The following is a 22500-nucleotide window of genomic DNA, read 5'->3' as shown; positions in this document are numbered from 1 at the left end:
ACAATACAGCCCTAAGCCTTCATAATACAGCATAGGAAACAGAATCCTCCCATCACCTACTACTAATTGCATCTGCAGCGGTCAGGGGTTGAAAGAGAAGTAAGCAGATTAATTCTATTAGTCTGTGCAATTGTATCCCAAGGGGACGAGGGAAAATCCCATCATTTAAATCAGGACTGGTAGACGCTGCTGGGAACGATGTTACATACTAGTAGGGGATTAAGAGTTTGGACTAAAGGGCCTCATTTTTTTCTAGATCTGGTTTCCATGAGTCATAGCAATTGGAACTGCAAGGCTTTTGTGTTTGTTTTTTTTTCACTTACGGATGACCTGATACATCTTTCTGAGTTGAAAACAACATTATTGAATTAATTTCTTACTAAACCCCTTCTCCACAACGTACATTCTTTTATTTCCTTTTCTTAAAAAAAAATCTGTTTAAATTAAGCTATTTCCAATACAGAATTATTTTAGAACAGAAGATCTAAGTATTGTTTTATTAATACCTCGTATGTAACATTTTTCTTTTTTCAGCATACTCCCACGCTTTTAACCTATATTTATCTCAACCATATGGGCAGTCTTGATCCTCTGAAAGTACATTTTTGCTGAGAAACCTTCCCCATGCTGTAAATACATTGTATGGTTTCATCCCTACAGACATGGCAGGCAGTGGTGACAAAGTCCCTCTTGAGCCAAATTAATGGAAAAAGTCGTTTGCTCAATCCAGTGCAGGTGAGCCTGAGCATCAGAAGCACTGTCTGCCTTACCTGTGCGCTGCTTTGAGGGGACAGGCTTTCGGGGAAATACTTGTTGTCCTCAAGAAGTCAGGCTGTACTGAATATGCATCGGTCAGGATCCTTGCTCCAGGTCTCTAGGACTGTGATCGAGGCTGGTCAACCTGTTAGAAACAGCAAGGAAAATACATAAGACATATCCTGAACCTGAGGAGAAGATTGCCACCTTGTTTTACTTCCTCCTGCTTGGGTAAAGACCAACTCTTTCTTGTACACCTGAAGGAAAGGAGGAGAAGCATCTCTCAGTGACCCTGAAGACCCTGTCAAGGTCAGGACTAAAGGCAAAATCTTCTTCCTTACTTTCCAGTTCATCAGGCTGACCAGGAAACGGCTTTGACCAGAAGGCAGGAGGAGGACAGGGCTATTTCCAGCAGAATAAGAAAGAAACAACAGAGTTGCTCTGCATCTTCCCCTCTTGCTCCTCTGCACAGCAGAGGAGAGTCATGCCCAGGAAGAGGTGCTGTGAGTCCCCAAAAGGCAAGCTCCAGAACAGAGGATGGAGTAGTGTGTGATGAAGACAGGTAGGTAAGTGTTTAACACACACACACACACACACACACACACCCCCTTTCTGCGTTGTAGGCAACAAACACGCACCCATCTGATCACCTACTGGATTGATGTTAAACACTTACTCTGGAGGGAGCCAGAAATGACTGAGGATGAAAAAGAAGGCAAGGTGATGGAGCTAAGAGGCAGGCAAAGGTGGGAGGGAGACACCAACAGGTGCTCAAGGGGTGCGAGCAATAAGGCAAGCAAAAGAAGGTAAATCAGAGACTGCAGAAAGGCACAAAAAGCCAGAGGGACAGAAGAAGGGATCATGCCAGGTTGTGTCTGTGTTCTACTTGCAGAAATCAGCCAGACACGGGGCACAGAGGTGCAGCCATCACTTTAACTGAGCAATCATTCCATAACAGCTCCTCTCTGGAGAACAGCAGTGAGTCTGGATCTCGTTCTCCCTGACAGCCCCAGTTCAGATATGAAGATGGCGCCATGTAAATCCATTTCATGATATTAATTCTCTCCTCTCTAGTCTACCTTGTTGCTTTGCTTTCTTTTGAAGTCCAAATCCCCTGCCCTGGCCAGCCACTCCAGATCTCAGGGCCAATACCAGCTGTCCATATGAAACATCAGGTAGCATCTCTGACCCCTCTGCAACACACAATGCTTAGCACCTCCTTCTGGATCAAGATGAAAAGCGGGGAGAGGAGGTCTTGTCACAGCAACTCCACTGAGCAGCTCCATAAGACACTGTGACAGGGCTGCAGCAGGACATGTCAAGCTCCCCTTCTCTGTCATGCTGTCTGAAGATGACAGCCATACTGAGCTGAACTGCCATTTGTCAATCCAGGGATTACAAAGCCACCTACAGGCCAGCTGGAAAGTGCTAATGTCACAGCAGACCACATGAAAGGAAATTCCTCCCACGCACAGAGTATCAGCCCTCTGTCAGCAGCTCCCTGCTCCCCAGCGCAGAGGTGTTATTTCACACTTCCCCAAGATGAGAGGGAGGGATTAGTGGGAACACAAGGGCATCGGTGAGGAGTGCTCTGCACCCTGGACATTCATTTTACAGGCATATAGAGGGGCAGCGTGGTCTAGTGGGCAGATCAAGGGCCCACCAAATGGTTCTTGGGCAGATGTTCTCCATGCCTGTGTCTCCACTGGACTCTTTCAGCACTTTCAGCTGTGGCTCATCCTCCCATGGGTGTCTACAAGACTCTGCTCTGTACAACCTGGCATTTCAAAGACACACATACCAAACACATCCTGGTTTCTTTGAAGGTGAATATTTGAGAGGTGCAAGTGTTTGTATGTAGAAAATGCACATCCATATACTTCTGCACAGGATAAAGTGTCTGCTGCCTAACAAAAACATATCCTACTGAACACAGTCCTAGTCCTTTCAGACATAAGGTATTGGATATTAACTCACAGCCTTTGAAGACAGTGAGGGAGGGGAAAAAAAAAGTTTATTCACGGCTGTAAAGTGATCTGAAACCACAGCATGGGAAGTGTCATAGGCAGGCATACAGAGAGTCATCAAAAATTTGATTCGATGGCATCTTTTGTAGCAATTTTCCCTTTCCACTATGGAAGTCCTGTACATGTAGGCAAACCCCATGCATCCCCTATTACTATTCCAGCTGATGTACCACTGTGATCAGAAGCAGGGGGCTCTAATATATTTAAGATCACTAATAATGTATTTTGTCTTCTGTGTGTGCTTGCTCAGATGAAAGATTTCAATCATCTCCATTCAAGGAACATTAAGAAACACAAGATATATCAGGTCATATAAATCCTCCTCTCCAGTGGAGGATTATGACTCTCTGCTCCCCCCTGCTTTGTTTATATGTAATCCAATTGAAAGTGTTTCAGGCAGCAGGAATATTCTCCTTTCCCTCAGCAGACTCCAGAAAAGTCTGACAGAAAGCTGTCTTAAAGACTTGTTGCATGCATAAAGAATCTGCCTGGTTTGTTTTTTTAAGAAATGTGATTCCTTAGTATCTCACCAGAACAAAAGCAGTAGCGTGTGAGAAATGTGAATAAGGAAAATAAAAAGCAGGTTTCTTCTCCAAGGTCGATGCATGGGGACAGAGATGGACAGCAGCACTAGAGGATCCAACACTCCTCTAGCCTGCAGGTGAATATTCAGTGGAGGAGTAGGCACAGTGGACTATGGATCATCTGGGCTCAATGCATTTTTGATATGAAAACAAAAATAAACAAAAGCTTAATGTGGAATTTCTCCCGGTTGTTGCCCCGGTCTGACATTGTCTCTAATCAGTGCTGGCTGCTATCAGAGACAAGACCCTGGATTAGACATGACCTGACCTGGACTAGCAGCTCAGGGGTGCTGCTCCCACAACAGCCCCACACCCTTGGGGCTTTAGACTCTGTGGCTCCTGAGTTTGATTTAAGGGGCACAACTGACTCTACTGGAATTAAGTTTCTAAAAAAAATCTTTTCTTTTAAATTCAATCCTTGTCACAGCCTTCTCCCCACCTCAATGTTTCTATGCTTTGGGGCTCCTGTGGTGGTATATTTTGCAAATGACACTTTCTGTATACGTGGTTGTATAAAGCTACTTAATCAAGCATAAGCAACAAGAGTTTGCACTACATACTGACACAGACATCAGGAGGAACACAAAGCATTCCCATTTAACATTTTATGCATCAGAAATAGCACCAAAACAGATGTAAAGCAAGGCAGCTCCTCATTACTTAACACAAATCTTTGTGCATTAAATACAAGGGAGCTGTGGAGCTGGCATTAGCTTGACAGATGTTGAGATGAGCCGCACCAGAACTGAGCATCTCAGCCTGAAAGAGTGCATGCTAAAAAGGCGCCTGCTTATTGTTTGATATATGTATTTATTTACATAGACAGCTTGCTGACATGCTGAAAGGTTGGGGAGAGTGGTGTAGGCTGGCATTTTAAACTCTCAGCAGGCATTCAGCAAGTGGTTTGTTATCCTTTGGTCACATCCCAGGCTTCCATTTTATTGCTGAGTGGTAGCAAAAGGGGGGAGCAGGGAAGGAACCAGGACCCCCTCCACTGGGCAGACTCCCCTCCAGGAGCTTGCCCTTAGCTCACAAGGCAGCTTATCCAAGCTCAGCCTCCACAAGCACATTGCCCCTAGGGCTCACCCTCTATTTTCTGGGGCCTCTGTGCCTTTGATACAGACATGAGAAGAGGCTCTGAAAAGCAAGTCAAGCACAGCTCCTTGTGCATAAAAGGAGATCTTTTTTAGCAAGAAGGAAAATTAATTAAGTGGGTAAAATCCCACAGGTTGGAACAGCAGCTGAGGAATTATCTTTCTATCAGGTTGGTAATGAGGACTAAAAAACCTCACACAAACATTAACAGCTTCATATGGGCTCATTGGCATTTCAGATCAGATGTGAGATTTGGCATTCCCAGGAGCACCAGATGCAACTCCAGTTACAGACTGGGGCAAAATTCATTTCAGCCTGTTGAAAACAGTCTTGTCACAATGTATGAAAATTAAAGGTACATATCTATCTACACAACAATTTTTTTCCCACAGAAATTATGCCCAGGGAAAATGTAGGTCACAACGACCAATGCCTCAGGCTGATCTGACCCACCTCTGAAACCTGAGTTTAGATATATAAGTGTGTGTGTGTGTGTGAGAGCTCTTCAACATGCTGTGGGGAACAGCCAGCACACATCTGGGTGCACATCAAATGATGTGATCAGACACTGGCCAAATCCACCATCTCTACCCTACTGAATTCACAGAATATTCTCAGTTGGCAGGGACCCATCAGGATCATGGAGTTCAACTCCTGGCCCCATGCAGGACATCTCAAGAGTCTGATCGTGTGCCTGAGAGCATTGTCCAAATGCTTCTTGAACTCTGTCAGGTTTGTGCTGTGTTCATTTCCCTGAGGAGCCTGTTCCAGTGCCCAAACACCCTTGGGGTGAAAACCCTTTTCCTAACATCCAGCCTAAACCTCCCCTGACTCAGCTTCATGTCTTCCTTGAGTCGTGTCCCCAGTCACGAGAGAATAGGTATCAGTGCCTGCTCCTCCACTTCCCATTGTGAGGATGCTGAAGACCACAATGAGGTTTCCCCTTAGTGTCTTCTCCAGGCTGAACAGAGCATGTGACCTCAGCCACTCCTCATATGGCTTTCCCTCCAGATCCTTCCCCATTGTTGTAGCCATCCTTTGAACAATCTGTAATAGTTTCATGTCTTTCATATATTGTGGCACCCAAAACTGCACACAGGGCTCGAGGTGAGGCCTCCCCAGTGCAGAGCAGAGCGGAACAATCCCCTCCCTTGTCTGCCTGGTGATGCTGTGCCTGATGCACTTCTGGACATGCTTGCCCCTCCTGGCTGTCAGGGCACTGCTGACTCATAATCCACTTTCTGTCCACCAGGACCCTCATGCCCCTTTCCTGTGTCACTGCTCTCCAGCCTTTTGTTTCCCAGTCTGTCCACACAGCCAGGGTTGCCTCATCTCAGTTGCAGAATCTGGCACCTGCCCTTGTTAAACTTCATATGGTTGGTGAATGCCCATCTCTCTAATCTGCCAGGTCTCTCTGCAGGGCCTCTGCCTTCAAGGGAGTCGACAGCTCCTCCCAATTTAATGTTGTTGGTAGACTTGATTAGTATTCCTTCAAGTCCTGAGTTCAAGCTGTTAATGAAGATGTTGAGGAGGACGGGGCCAGGGATGGAGCCCTGCAGAACCCCACCAGTGACCAAATGCCAGTCTGATGCCATCCCATTCCCTATAACCCTTTGTGCCTGAGCTGTGAGAGCCAGCTGCTCACCCATCACATGATGTGTTTATCCAGCTGTGCGCTGGGTGTTTTGTCCAGAAGGATATTGTGAGAGGCAGAGTCAAAATCTTCGCTGAAGTCCAAAAAGATGACACCTACTGACTTTCCTAGATCAGCTGGGTTGGTTACCGTGTCCTAAATGGAAATGAGGTTTGACAAGCACCACTTTCCCCTCATGAAGCTGTGCTGGCTGTGACCAGTGACTGCATTGTCCTCCAGGAGTTTCCCCACCAACACTGCTGGCTGCTTAACTATTAACAATCACAATTAATATTTAATGCTAACAAAATAATGTAGATTTTTTTTTCCCATGCCCTGAAATGAAAAAACTACCTGATCAGGGACCAAAGGCAAGAATGTCAATCATGTTCATGGTAACCACTGCAATAGGGAATCCTACCACAAAGAAGTCATGTGGCCTACTGAGCACCATGCTGAACTGTGACAAACTATTCAAAGCTACATTTCAGAAATACTTTAACTTCCCTGGCAACTAAGGCAAAGGAATTTGTCCTCTCCCCCCCCAATAAAAGAAAGAAAGAAAAAAAAAGGTTAACTACTGGCCATCTTTCCCAAACACTCCTTTGCACATCTTCCTGCCCCTTTGTTACTGTTCATATCACAAGAATCCCTTGAGGTCCCACAGAACCAAGCTTCTTACTGTGTGCAGCATAAAAGAGCTCCCTGCCCAAAAAGCTAGCTGACTAAACAAATAAAAACCAGGAAAAAAATAATAGTATTTCCCTTGTTACAGATGGGAAGCAGAAATCCAGAAAGTTATTGGTGGTAAAGATCAGGCAAGAAGCCAGTGAATTAACTGGGAAGAGAACATCTTCAATCTCAAGCTTATTCCTTCAGTGTGGAGATCACAGTTTCTTTCTTTCTTGTTCTCCTGTTTTTCCCTGATTTTTTTTTTTTCATTTTACAGCTTGTAAAGTTCATCCTTAAAAGCAAAGCTGACAGGCTACTGATGGTTCTCATCTTCATGGGGAGGAGATTTAGGGATTCTGAGGTAAATAAGCACAAGGAATTCTTAGCTGGCACCCAAATATTGCCCCAAAGAGGCCAAATGGCCCCTGTGTAATGAACAAGTGCTGGCAGGTGCTGTTAAGTGAAGTTTTTTAATATACCTAATCATGGGGCCTTCAACTCACCAACTCAGAGCCACTCTAGTGCAGGGATTTCCAAGGCAGATGTTTCATATATTACCCGTGTGTTATCAGTCAATACACTAATACAATACACACAACTCTACCAGATGAAAAAATTATTTTGAAATTGCATGGAAATGAAAGATGTGTCTTTCAAATGTTTCACTAATTAGCCAGACTTACCAAAGGCTAAGGATAATGGAGTATTTCCCCACTATGTCTGCCTCTCATTAATTCAAATGCCCTCTGTGCCCTAAACCTATTGGAAGAAGAAACCAAGTGCATTTCTGAGCAATAGGATTAAATTACCTGCCCCAAGGAAGCAGGTTGCCTAACAGAAGCATTTGCAATATTAATAGCTACTTCAAATAATTTTAAATCATCATTTAACCACCATCACTACTTCCTCAGTTTTTCTTGAGTTTGAAATATCTGTAGTGAATAAACAACAGTCAATCTAGCTGGTTTTCAAGTTATTTTTTCTTGCTTGACTCAGAAATGATGCTTTCTGTCAGCCTGAATTGTTAATTTAGGTTTGTTATTGCTGCTCTCTCCTCTTTCCTTGAATAAAGGGCTGGCTGATCCCTGGGATACTGCAGCACAGCACTTGGATTTTCACACTCAAGCTGTCACTCTATTAGCTCTGACAATCTGGCAGTTTTCTATCCTACGTTTTAAAGGCTCTCATCTATCTCTTGTAGCTTTTTCCTCAGATTCACCTGAGAAGGCACATGGACAATTTTGGGCAGGATGTTCCCAGAATTACAGGAGCATCTAAGGGGAGGAAAAAAGCCAGGCATTCAAGGCAGCACACACTGTATGTGCAGCAAGGGTGTACGTCTATTTCAGCAATTCAAACATCTGTTGGTAATGAGGTTAGTTTGGAAAGGCTTTGATTCCTGCCAAGGGAATTTAGTGTTGTTTTCTTGCTCCATGAGGATGCCATGGGCTTCCTCATGCAGTGTTAGAACCAAATATACTTTCATGTATTACAGAGTTTTATGTATAATATATGCATGTGTGATTCTGGCCCTTCAAAAGATTTCCCAGTGAAAAAGCTAATACAGAATGGAGCACTTCATGGAGCTGGATAGCTCTTCAACTCTCCTTTGGAATGCATCATTAGTTCTGCATAACTGATATCTCTGTTTTATCTTCTTCAGATCCCCTTTCTTTAAACAAACTCCAGATTCCCTCACTCCCCAAAAAATGTCTCTTAAGTCCTGATTGTTTTTCTTGAAACACACAATAATTTTAAAGGGCTTAGCAGGAGTATTTCAAGAGGAAAGAGCACACAAAACCCAATATTCAAGTGATAAAGGCCAAAGAGAAAGCCACAGTCAGTTATGGAAAAGGACATGCAATGTTGTTCCATTATCCTCTTGAAATGAAGAGTTAAATCTTACAAAATTCCATTCCTGTGCCTACTACTCCACCTAAATCCTCCTGACCACAGCAACAAAGCCATTATATAGCACACATCTTGGCATTTTCATCATGTTCTGAACATCTAGCACATGGTTCAAAGATTTTGGTCCTCCAAAGTAATGAAACTTGTGACGAGCACATGAAATCAAATTGCTAAGTGCAAAGAGAACAGAAAATTGATTTTCCAAGACATGGAAGAAACCACCCTCTCCCTTCCAGTCCTTCTCTATATTCCCCACTGAGTGGGTCAGGTCTCCTTGCCCACGTGTTGCATCATTTCTGCATCACCTCTGTGTCCAACCTTGTGCTGTTCTTAACTGCTACTTTCTAGAGTCTGAGGTAGCTCTGGCAGTGCACAGGTACAAGTAAGCCACAATGGAGTTTCAATTTTTGCAAATTACTGAGCTTAACCTCTGAATAAAGGCTATCATGGAAGAGTACAGTACAAGTACATCACCTAAGTCAAATTAGAGCCACTTTAAAAATTATCAGTGAGTAAACTTCCTGGGAACATGCAAGCCAGCAGTCACACACCACACATGGAAGTACAGTTTAATTGGCTTGGATGGAAATTATGCTGTCATTGAGCAATAGGGTTTTCCATAGCAGAAAACTGAGTAAAGGCAGAGCTGAGCCCTACAGAAATAGCTACTAGATTTTCAACTGCCAGGAATCAGATGCCAAAACTTAAATACTATTAACAACTTAAATCTTGAAGGCCTCAAAAGGGTTTCCTCTGACTGCACAACAGAAAGGCACCTATTAATGACAGAAAGCCTGTAACTGGAAGGAATTAAGAACATACAGAATCAGCCAAACAAAGAGCAGCACAAGATAAAGAGCTCTAAGTTAACACCAGGCAAAGATATCCATCCATCCTATTCCTCTCCCAGAAAAAAAAAAAAAAATTGTCATAAGAGCTATGTTTTTTCTTTTTCCCTTCTACTCTACGTACATTAAAAAAAAAACCAAAAAACCAAAAACCCAAACACAAAAAACTTTCTGACTGCCAGTCTTTCAGGAAAGGACAAATCTGGCAGAATTCTTTCCTGGAATTCAGTGTTAAAAATGCTCAAAACTTCAAAACTTTTCAATGTTCCAAAAGAAACATGACCATCAGTGCATATATTAGCAACTCTAGCACATGTTAGAAACATAGGGATGAGGTAATTGTTTCTTTAGCTAAGGCTCAGTTGTATGAGCACCTTATAGCCATTTTTGTGATCTGTGGCATTCAGCAGAATTACAGCACTTCAGAATGGACTGACTAGGAAGAAGGCAGGGATTAATTTCTTGCTGCTATTTTCTGGTGATGGTGCTTTTAAGGACTCATACCAGCTTTCATTACTAGGGCATCTTACCTATTTGCAAATGTTTTTCATCATCAGCTTTCCCCCCAACCCATCCCACTCTTTTTCTCTTCTGTCCTCTCATTCCGCTGTTTAAAGAGCTAGTAATCAAAACCAGCGTAGCATAATGGAAGTTGCAAGTATGGAGATGCTCATGCAGTTTTGATCAAGGACAATTGTTGTTATTATATGGTACAATACTCTGGAGATTCTGCTACAAAGCTGGATGAATCCCAAAAGATCTCCCAGAACTAGAGAAATGGGATGTCACCCCTCTAAGCTGCAGAAATCAAGCTCTTTGGCTCACTGTCACAGTGTGTCAGCAAAGAAACATCTCTCTCTAGCTTTCCCAATTATTAATACAGTTCTAAAAATGTGAGACAATGTTTTCTGTTGTAAAAACACTGTATTGTGAGAGAATACCCTTTCGGAGGACTCACGCAATTAGAGAAGGAGCAATTCTGAGCCTTGAGTACAAGCGGAGGGATGCCAAGGGAAACTACAATTTCATTGAAATTGAGGGCAAAACTGTGTCTGCAATAGGACCATAAACATATCCCAAACAGATCTACAGAGGTCAGCTTCACAAAGTTTTAGAAGTGGTCAGTGGTTTGGGGATGCATCAGTACAAACGTCTCAGTCCGGGTGTTCAAGCCTCCTGAGGCAAGAAATACTTAGCTGTTTCTGAAAATCCTGGCACTCTGGAAGTGTTTCAAATGAAACCAAAACAATCTGTCCCACTCTCAAAACTTTACATGTCACTGACATAAATGGTGGGACTTCTGCCCTGCTCATTAGCCCACAAGGTTAGAAATGCTCCCAAAATTCCATACGTGCAGATATGCCTGTCTTTCCAAGCCTGTAATAGCCTGTAGAAGCCAAAATGCAACTTTTTACCAGCCTGAATAATAAAGAAGGGTTCTGACTCTCAGGTTTCCTCTTGACAAGTGGGACCCAAGGCTATTCCTTCCAAGACTCTGCATTCTGTTTTTCTATTACAGAGCTGCTTGCAAAAATATGTCTTGAAAATAACCATGTTTTCATGTCTTGAAAATAACCTTATCTTTTGCCTGACCTTCCCCCATGCTTTTTTCCTGTAATTTCAGCTTCAGTTTTTCTTTTCAGCATTTAAACAAAGGGCACATCTGCAATTCAGCATTTTGCACAAGCCTAGAAACAGTGAAACTGAGAGACAGGGAAAAAGAAAAACCAACACTACTTGTGAAACAGTTTGGCAAGGACAGTGTGAACTAATATAAGCCTGTTGGCCTTACAATTGGCAACAAGAGCTTTTACTAGTACTTAGCTTTTAACTGCAGCATTCCACAAGAATCTAGCAGAGGCAACATCCCAACAAATTAGGTAGGCACTGCCATCAGGAAAACATGACAAGGAAACAACTGCACAAAATCTCTCTGCTGCATTATTTGTCTTGGTCTCTTGGGCCACACAAGCACACAAAAAGACTTCCAGATGAGCTGTGGCATAGCTCCTATGACAGCTGCTCTGGACAGACATCTGTATTTCATTTTGGGTGGAGTTAGGTGTTTAAAGGCCCTCAGAAAGCAGCTCTTAGCTGCAAGATTCCAAAGAGAGCTCCTGCAAGGGGAAATTTTTGTTCCCTTTGACTCACCTGGGGAAAGCTGCTGCATATAATCAATGGTTACCTAAGTCAGCTCTAATGTCTGGCTACCAGCTGGCAAGATACAGCAGTCTGCACAGAGCTCAAGCTAGGACCATGGAGGAGCTTTCTATCAGAGAAATGTTTTTTGGCACATGGAAAGTGAACCCAGCAACTGGGAGAAAGGACAAAGCCTTGGGAGGCTGTGAAACCTTGCTCTTTCACACTGATGGTGCAATCAAGATTTACAGCCTTTGAAAGGTTTCTCAACACTTGCACAGCCCCAGCCCACCCGGGCAAATCATCAGACACCTCTTCCAAGGCACAGGCATGTCAGTCTCAGGACAGTAATGAGAGATGCAGCATGCGTATCCCTCACCTAAGTACACCTCAGAGTGAGCTTGCCAGAGTTTTTACATGCTGCTAAAGCACTCAGAATACTCCATCTCCTAGTCACAGCAGAAACCAGCTGCATTTAAATTAAAGGTGGGAAAGAAAACTGTGGTTCAGGTACCAGCTGCCATCCCAGGTAAAAGCAGTCAGAGCAATGCTACAGCACAAGTGTCCACAACTACAGGTTTCTTTCCCTCTTGGGCCTCACCTCGGGAACAAGACAGGTGGAGAAAACATTTGGATCACTTTGGGCTTTGCTTCCTCAGTGTCTCCTCTGAACAGCTGCCACAGTGTCCTGCTGGAACCCAGGGCCAGCTGAGTCAGGAATCTCCTTTGACTGTCCTGTCTCCACAGCTCAGTGCAGTGGACTGAGGTTACCAGGGGTTAACGAAGGTCAAACAAAATAATCAGTGTCAGCTCTGCCAAGTGAGCTGCCTACCTGTAAGAGAAGAAAACCCTCACTAAAAGCAATCACAGTGTGCACGAACTACTCTCAACCCCAGTCAGTGCTCCACAGGGCCCTTCTCCACGTGCAGGCCTTTCCAGAGCACTGCAACCAGAAATTCCAAGCTGAACAAGAAGCTTTTCAAGGCAGACATTAAACATTCATTTGTAATAAACACCCTCCTGAGCCCCAGGGACCAGTGAGAGGTGTAGGGAAACACAGCAAACAGAATCCAGAGAGGCCAGATGCCTTGCACTGTGGTTATTTGGATATGTGAAGAAAAATAATAGAAGTGTTTTCAAAATGATCCATGTACTAAGAAACAGCAATGATATTTTTTATTTTGGACACCTTAGCTCTTCAAGGGCAGTTTTCCCTTATCTCTGAACAGCAAGAGAGCATGGTTCTCACTGTTACTTTAGAAATGTGCACAAGAATTTCAAACATGCTCTCTGCTTTCCAGTGCAATCCTTGGACTGAAATGTCTCCACACTTGCAATCATTTTATCTCTACAGAGCAAGGGGCAGCTGGGGACAGCAGGGGAAAAAGGGATCTGTGAGACCACAAACCAAAGAGTGGGTCTCATGAGAGCAGCTGGCTATTGCTCATTTAATGGCTCTGGCTTGTCCAGTTAGTGTTGGATTTTATTTGTCTATTGATTTTATGTTCATGATACTGTGGTTTTAAACAGAACTGTGTAATTCTAGCAACATATAACAGGAAAAGTATGCAAAATCAGATGGAAGGACACATGTAAGGCACTCTGCAACCATCCCTGAAGGTAGAGGTCACTATATGCAATTTCCACAGGAAATGCTTATAACTGAACAATATATATGTATGTATTTTTCATAAAATTACTTAAATTCACATGTGCCAAAAAATATTTAAATTATTAATATTTTGAGATCATAGAAAGAAGATGGGCAAACACAGTGAAACTAATAAAAATGCAGCTGAGTGCATAGCTGAAGCTTTAAAGCAAATTTGCTCATTTATGGTAATGTCCACTGTGCATTAGCATTTCCATAAATACTCAGCAAATAAGATTAAAAAGGATTGTTTCAGTTTCTGCTGATAATCAAGTGCTAAAGAATGGCTGCAGAATAAGAATTTTGTAATTCAATGCAAATATTCGTGCAAGAAGCTAGATCCTATGAATTATATGCATTTAGTCAGGGAGCAGAAATACTATTGTGTGACCTATATGTCAAAATACGAACTGAATCGTGCAGCTGGAAGCTGAACACTTGAATACCAGCCACTGAATACTAAAAAGGAATTGCTTGTAAACAATCAGCAAACCAAGAAGCAATCTATGAATAATTTCAAATAACTCATGCAGTTGAAAAGTCAGTAAGTTATTTGTAGACAGTTTGTCAATAGAAGAACTCACATAAAAATGTATTTTAAAATTTCTACAAATTATCATGTAGATATCAAAAGAGCATTTATGATTCATCATGAAAAGACATAAGTAATTATACCAGGGGTTGAAAAGGCATTTTCTTTCTGGTATTATATTCGGTAACCAATCAGGTGCATTAGAATAATACTTTTAGTTTAATTCCTCTGATCCCCAAGGCATAAGCCATTAGTGTGTGATGGAGGCATGATGATGAAACTTGATGGCTGAGTAATCTGATTCGCTCTCACCAAATCTGAAGCAAAATCTGACGTCAATGAATCTGTACTTGAATGTACTAATGTCATTATTCAATCTCATTCCTGCAGGTGACCATACCAGATAACAATTTCATTCTCTTGATTTGGAGAGGAGTGTGACACAGCACAGCCCTCTTTAATCCTTTAAAAATTTAAAGCACCCGATTTGCCACCATTGTGCACTTGGGAGAAAAATAGACCACAAGCCCTCCTAGCAATGTACTGTCCAAGAGCTAAGAGCTGCAGGACAGGGGTCTCAAGCTGTACATGACAGCTGTAAAAAGAAGACTGGTGACCTTCCTGCACTGCTAAATCAATTATTTGTTGAATTATCCACAACAGTGCGCGGAGAGGCAGCAAGCAGTCACCAACAAGCCTCAATCCCTCAGGTTCATGGCAGCAGTTCTGGATGGAAAATTCATGAGCCTCCCAGTTTGTGAGGAAAACAGCAGGTTATGGAATACAAGGAAAGCTGGCCCTGTTAAACTTAATAAGATCTACTCTGGGAGCAAAAGGAAATACATGTTTAGAAGGGTCTTATTCTGAAGGAAAATTCCTGGAGCTACAGATCTTGTAAAAACACTAAGTTTCCTTAACCTCACTTATAAAATGGCAGGAGCCAACATTGCTGCAGAAATTTTGAAACATTTTAAAGTTATTTTATCATTCTGCTTCTCTCATCAATTTTGCATTTAATTTGATCTTCATTTGGTTATTACACCAGTTCCTCTACTGCTGTAACAATGGAGATCAGTACGTGACATCCTTTGTTTCACACAGGAGCCTTTGCTTCCTTCCTCTTGACCTGAAATTAGGAGCACTGCAGTGGATGGTCTGAAAGGAATGAATCACATTGACTAAACAACCCAGTTTGCTAAACCAGAGCAGCAGAAGGGCGGAAGCAACCTCCCTCGCACAGAATTTGAGGGTTTTGTGATTCTACATTGGGTCACATCTCTTCATTCCTTTGGGGTTCTACCACCTGCCCCTCCTAAAAAGTTTAGATCCCTACTTGTTACACCTCAACAGTGCAGTGTATCTCCACAGCCTTTCATTAATTACACATTTGGGGAAATGCCAACAACCATGAGACTCGTTGCATTTCCTGAATGTTTCACGAGTGGTCTCAAACTTTCGTACCGTTTCCTTCAAGTTGGGTGCTAGACCACACAAAGAACTTGCTCTCAGGTTTTTCTTGATATCTCCCAAAAAGCAGGAGGGCAACCTAAGTAAATGGTTACTTTTAGCTAAGTACTGCTTTTCCCTGCAGTCGTACCTCTCCTTATCCACATGAGCTTTACTGGCAGTAAATGTTGTAACAAGGACAGATTACACTTTGCATTAGCACATCAGCGGGGTTTAACGAAGCCTTCAAACAAGACTGATGTATTTGGAATTGAGAGCAACACAAAGCAATTGAAAAGGACAGGAGAGCTGTCACAAGTATACTTTGGTTTGGTGTCCAGCATTTTGGAAGTGGCTCTGGCACAGCTGTCTACTCAAGATTAATCACACTTCTGCCAGCACTCAGCCAGGCTTCTGTGATGTCCCTTCCCTGGCCACTCTCTTCTCCTGTTTGGGTCAGCAGTTAGAGGAAATCCTAGGAAAACAAGCACCTCCTTTGGGGCTGTATTTAAACAAACAGACAGCTCCTCCTGAACAAATGCCACTGTCTTAAAGACATCCAAATCATTTTTCAACATATCACAACGTGTTTAAGGAGGAGAGATGCTGTCAGGCTGAAAGGCTCAGGCAGCAGGCCATTAGGAACCAGCCACACTTCTTGGGGTGAGGGACTTCAACTCTTTTCTGTACAGTTCTTGCCCTCCTACCTCTCAGGATAAAGCAGCAGTGTAGCTGTTTCACACCCCCCAGCTGCAGAGGCTGGGCAGAGTCCAGGAGAACCCTTGGAGCTCTCCCAGCCCAGGCAGGGCTACGGGCAAGGAAGATCCTAACCTCATCCTCCTGCTAAACTGAGGAACTTTGCTGTCATGAGAACACCAAGCCAGTACACTACAGTTTTGGAGCCTCACAGAAAATGGATCTTTTAAAAATGAATAAAACATTTTCCTTACTTCTAAAAAGGAACAGTAACACCACCAGGAAAAGCAAGTAATTCTCAAAAACTTTACTGTGTCCTAGAGAAACAAACAATTTTATTATCTCTTCTCTCACTAATGTGCCCCTAACCTATCCCAGCTTCACAACTACATTTTCTCCAACAGATGGTCTAAGTGATTAACATAACTTTGCTAAACTTGGGGAAAGTGTTCTCAACATGTATTTATTTAGTTTCAAAGGCTGATGCTTCTATTTCAGATATGAGAAACCACATTTACATGTTTAAAAGACTGCCTCTCGCAACAGTATCAATAGACCTAATAAAAGATCCAACCTACTTTCCCTGTCAAAGTTACCCAAGAAACTGACACTGATAGCTGTGTTGCAATACATCTCTTCCCACTGAATCTGCTTGCGTGTCTCTGCCGGCCTGTGTTCATATTTCAGTCAAGAGAGGATGAAACACAAAAAGCAACAGCTTCCCCCTTGAAGCATACCAAAGCATTTCCTTGCTTTGTATTTGCTACCAGTACAGGTAGGATTGTGCCTTCCTCCTCTCAGGCCAAGTGTTCAGGGAGGAAGAGATCAGCGTGAGCTGAGCTTGCACCCACAAGCAAGAGGCCTTGCTTTCAAGTCCTTTGTACAGTATTTTTAAAGTATCAATGGAAACTGAAGGTGGCAGCTGGTTAACATCCTCTAACACCACTACAGAACTGTTTCATGCAGAAGTTAGCGAGAGCCTCATAATTAATTGAGGCTGCAGAAGGAATGCAGGCAGACTGACTAATTGCCTCCAACACGCTGGCTACGGCACTTGCTGTTGGAACACGTGTTAGGGGATCTCTAGTGCTCACAAGCAGTCAGGATCTCTGTTTCATGTCTCCACTAAGATGCATTTCTAAATACCATTTCTAAATACACAGCTCCCTCAGCCAGAGCTTTCACTCTGTGTTGGATTGCTACAGACATCACTTTCCTTTGCACAGCACAGCCTTGCTCACAGCTGCCATCCACTCCTAGCAGCTCTGAGATTTACCTGTTATGCACTGACCAGCAGGAGAAATCAAGTGTGAATACTGAGGGCAGCATAAAATAATGTCAGAATTGCCACTGCCAGCCCTCCAAGCTGGACATTCACTTGGAAACAATCAGAAAATCATTCTCGCACTGACAACATTGTAAGGTTCAGCAAAGCGAGCACAAGGCAAGTGGAGCAGGAACATTAAAAAAAACCAAATCACATCTTTCAGTGGAAGGAAAAAAAAAATAGCACAATAGGAAACAAACTTTAATACACCATTGGCCAAAGTGCCTGCTAAGGGTGCTTATGCAATTAATCAACTTCTGATTTCTGCTTAACCTTGAAACCTTTTAAATCTGTAAGTGGAAAACTCTCTGGTTAGAAAAAAAAAGTGAAAGGAGAGATCAAGTTAAATAGTTCACCTGGCAAATATGCAAGAGGCTTAAAAACTACCAGCCTCATTTCCCCAGATTAATCTGCAGTGCAAACGTGAAGATGCTAATGATTTATTTCTCACCCCACAGCACCAACTCCCTTCTCAGTCTCTTTAAGAGAGAAAAATGAATAATAATAATAATGATAATAATAACAAATTTATGTGCGCTATTCATCAGCAGCTCTGAGCTCCCATTTCTGACTTGATATTAAAACATCAAAAACAAGCTCCCCAGCCCCCATCCCACAGGGTGATCAATGATTCTTTACCACTTATAGAACATCTAAAGAGGCACTTATTACATTTATTATGTTACAGTCACCAGCACAAATTCTTTTCAAAATGTAGTAAACCTGTCCACGTGACATTTAACTCCCCAGCAGGTCCATTTGCAGTCAGGTTAATAACCTTCATACTATATTTCATATTATGCAGGTAAAGGAAGATTAACTCTGAGTGTGTTGAAACCAAATTAATAGTATGATACCTCCTCCTTTTGTTCAGTTCTAGACCCTGCTGGCCTCTACCTAGGGCTTGACAAATCTTATTTGACATTGCCAGCAAATGCTTCTTCATTGAGCATTTGGGATCAAAGAGGGTCTTCTCATTTCCTCCCACTGCAGCCCTGTTGGTGTAGTCTCACTTTAATTTGTCTTCCTAGTCCAGCAGAAGCAGCTCACAAGCAAAAGAAAATAGAAATTTTCCTCCTTTTCCACTAGAAATTCAGCTCTCAAAAATTTATTTCTAAGTTCTGTGTTTTATCCACACTGACTTTAGTGCAAAATACCACATTTTCAGAACATAATACCCTATTTCCAAACTTCACAGGCACCAGAACTCCTATAAGCTAATAAAAACCTCAATATAAGATGGAAGAAGAAACTCTAAATATAACTTTGCATTCTTAACAAATGGCAGGTGTTTTTTCTCTCTTGTTTCTCCATCCTGAAACAACAGCCAGCAGACATGCAAGCACAGCTTGTTCTGCCCAAGTCAGGAAACCCTCAGAGCGGTGGCATCCCCTTTGAACCAAAGCAGCAAAAACTAGCTATCAAGGTAAGGAATAGAAGCAGCCACATCACTTCCCCAGGCAAGGATAAGCCAAGTCAGCCAGCTGGGCTGTCCAGAAGAACATTCCCATCACATCTTGGCTCCAGCTTGTTCTCCTCGGGGCTCTTCTGTCCAGAGACTTTTGTGCGACATCCAGGTGCAGGCAAGAGCAACAAGGCTCACTCAGCACAGTGCAGGGACACCAGGAGGTGGTTGGGAAGGAAAAGAAATAAAGGATGAGAGAAGAAGGCAGCAGGTCCTGAAAGTCTGAAGTGCTTCAACCTAATGAGAAGAGGATATTACTAACTGCAGCTATGAACCTGCTAAAAATCATAAGCTTCTGAATTGAAAGCATGCTGCCAAAACGCACCTGCCACCACATGTAGAGCCATCAATAGCTCCTCCCCAAAGGAAACTGGAGCCTTCTATTTCAGGGAGTCAATCCTGTGTCCAAAATGAAACCCTGATAATAAACAGTTGATGATAAACAAAAACCCAAACAGCCATGAAACACAGAGCCAGCCTTCCAGCTCTCTGCTTGACAGTGGCCACCAAGGACAAATCTTTGCTTTGAGTAGTGAATAGACTGCAAAAGCAGCCAGGGTATCATTTTTATTGGGTGCTGTCAGGAGTTTTGAGCTGGATTAGAATCCTTAATCCTTTTCCTCCATCCACTCCAGTCAGATCCTGGACTGCCAGAGATCCATTTTCAAGTATGTTTAAAATAAGATCTGAGAGGAATTAGAACTTCCCTACCCTAGTCACCTCCTTAGATGAGAGGAGGCAAATTCACTGGCACCCTGGAGATGGACCAGATGAGCACTGTTGTCTGACACAGGCACAACAGCAGGATTTGTGTGGACTAGAAAAAGAGGTCTAGCTAAACAGGAGAGAAGGCTTTGCAAGAAACCTTCACTTTCTGATTTTCAGATGTTGAACAGACTCAAAATCCTGTCACACTCCATCCCCCTCAAGACAAAGCAAGTTGGAAGGAGGAGAGGTTGTTTGTTTTAGTGATTGCCTTTTTTTTTTTTTTAATCACAAGCCTAACTTATTTTCTAGCCAAAAGTTCTTCTCAGATTAAAACAAACAATCAAACATGCTAAAAACATTAAAACTCTAATCTTACAGGATTTAGATTTTAACATTTTGACTTCATAGAAATTCCACAGAAAAGAGTGGATCCTACTAGACCTCAAAATAATTGGGAAGAAAAGACTCAGGCATTTAGGCAAAATGTGTATTGCTGGCTCAAACTAAACTGAATAATCAGCAGAGCTCCTAACCTCAGGCTGGCTGGAGTCCTGGCTTCCCCTAGCTTAGACACTAACTACAGTCATTATTATTCAGCACTGGCTCAGCACAGACAATACACACACTTAGCATTGTAAAAAAGCAAAGGAAGGTACTCTTCCTGCCTCAGTGGATTTATTTTCTAAGGCCATCAATCTCATCCTGACACTTGGTACATGTGGCAATCAGCAGATAGATAACTGTCAAAGCTCTGCATCCTTTTTACCTTTCTTATACTAAAGAGAACACAGCTACATTTGGTGACTCTTTTATGAAAACAAAGCTGGTCAAAACATTTTGAATTCAAACTTCCTCTCAAAATGAGAGAGGAAAAAAACACCCCGTGGTAATCTCTCCTGGTTTTCAACTCACCTACCTGAAAAGCAGCTTTGAAGAAGATCATGTTCAAAGAATATTTGGAGCTAACAGAGCACAGCTATGAGAAGCTGGCAGAGCTCGAAGCATTCTGATTCTCACTTGGTCAGGAGGAGCTGGTTTTAATGTGATTGCTACAAAAGCAGAGACAGGAAAGCCTTTGCAGGGCTGCCACGAGGTACTCCAAACTTGGTAGATTTAGCTGCAAATGTATCATAACTTATGGCAATAGGACAATGGAAAGAAACTCTGTGCTGACTTAGCCAAGGTGGTGACCTTGATGTGCCAAGGCTGTGCTGAGCTGCAGCCTCACACCTGATGACACCCACGTGCCAGCTCGGTCCCTCACGGCAGCCAGAAACTGCAGGGACTCGCTCCACTTCATGGGCCACACCAGTACCAAGCCATGCTGCAAAAGCAAACTTCACACTTCTTGGCCACAGATGAGCATGAGCTAAAGCCTTTGTCTGATAGGGTAGATAGGAATAAACAAACCTGGGGTTTTCTTCTCCAAGATGTTAAATCTGTGATAATGCGCACACCAGAATGAACGCAAGGGGAAATCTGTCCCAAGGGAAGTGCTTTAAACATTACTGAGAGGAAACCTGCCTCAATTCCCACTTAAGGGAGCTGGAGGAAGCAGAGAGCCATCCGTGTATGCAGCCACAGCAACTGACTACATTGCTACAATTTTCTGCAGAGCTCCCTTGGTTCTAACAATCAGATCTATCCTTTATGGATATAATTTTTGGATGCCCAGACCACAGCTACAGGTATCCATCAGTATGGTGCTGTCAGAATGCAAACAACCTCCTGTTGCCCCTGAACACAAAGTCTCTTTTCGCCAGCAATTTTTCCCATCCTGTGGGAACCATTCAGGTGTAGCTAACAGCTACACTGAATCAACATGGCTGTAAACCCCACATATTTAAATTCCTCAGTTTCTCAGGCAAAACATCTAATGACTTTATTTCATGGAGAGCAGAAAGGGATAGCAGAGTATCCTGCAATGCAAGGAGATTTCTATTCCCCTATGGTCTTTGTTCAAAAGTATGTAGTATAAAGGAGAGCCAGATCAAAGAAAAGAGACAGACATAGGTCTGTATGAAGTTCACTGGAAAGTCTGAAGTTTTTGCTCTCTCACAAGACACTGGATTTGCTCCATGGGCAATTCTTGCTTTCTCTCCTCTCTTTCATCCCATATGTTGCCTCTGAATTTGAAAGACTGCCCGGCCCCTCCTGTAGCTTTATGCCGCTTCACCCTGGCCAGCTTAGGCAGAACTGAGTTGAGTTTGATGCCTCCTCTCCTAGCACAAGCACCATGGGGGCTTCCAGGCACTTTAGAGAGGCTGGGGACAGTGGCTGTTATCCCCATCAGCATCTTCTGGAAGAGGAATATGACCTTTGGAGTCTGTGGGCAGCCACATCAATGTGACATCGCACCAGTGAGAAACTGTTGATTTAAAAGTTAAAAAGAGACATAGCCCAGCCCTGGAACGCTCCACAGGCACAGTCAAAGGGGACATAGGCAGTTACACACTGTATTTATTCCCTCTTTCTGCCCTCCTCTAGGCAGGAGAAGAGACTTCTGGGCCTCTGCCCCAGCCATACCTGCAGAGGGAACACCCGTGGGTGCTGCCGGAGAGAGGACAGCCATCAGCAGAGCCAGCAGCCCAGGACAGAGCTGGATTTGAGGCTACACTGAAACTGTGGTTTCAGGTTTGCATTTGGGTCCACGCAGTCTGGACAGCAAACAGGCGATCTCAGGGTGCCAAGTCATGCAGAGAGGCGGCAGAGGGAAGGGCCGAGCGCTGCTGGCCAGGCTCCATCCCTGGGGCCTCAAGCCCCGGCTCTGACGCAGAGCTCCATTGTGAACAAGAGATCTCAGGGGAAATGCTCGCATCCGGGCAAACATCCCTTTTGAAAATCCGAACCAACTACTAAGCTCTTGCCTTTCTGAGCAGGCTGAAGTACACAAAGTTAGAGTCCCAACTGGCAGTACAGCAAATCAAGCACTTATCGATCATCACACCCAATGGAAGGACAGCTACCCTCTAAAGGTGCCTCGAACTGAACGTGTGCACAAGATGAGCCT

General features: G+C 43.2%; 1 protein-coding gene across 7 annotated transcripts in view; it reads right to left on the bottom strand.

Moving 5' to 3' along the window:
* Positions 1-22500, bottom strand: part of TSPAN18 (tetraspanin 18) — a 192730-nt gene that overhangs the window by 66141 nt on the left and 104089 nt on the right. For all 7 annotated transcript variants that reach the window (XM_088057289.1, XM_088057290.1, XM_005522412.3 and 4 more), the window contains exon 2: positions 771-901. The gene's annotated coding sequence lies outside the window, so the exon portion shown is untranslated. The remainder of the gene's footprint in view (positions 1-770; positions 902-22500) is intronic.

The sequence above is a fragment of the Pseudopodoces humilis genome, chromosome 7, assembly GCF_049639895.1.
Source record: "Pseudopodoces humilis isolate 2021_Gansu_Grassland_sample_001 chromosome 7, ASM4963989v1, whole genome shotgun sequence".
NCBI classification, from domain to species: Eukaryota; Metazoa; Chordata; class Aves; order Passeriformes; family Paridae; genus Pseudopodoces; species Pseudopodoces humilis.
Note: the sequence above shows the minus strand (reverse complement) of the source record. Positions and strands in the feature narration are given on the sequence as shown.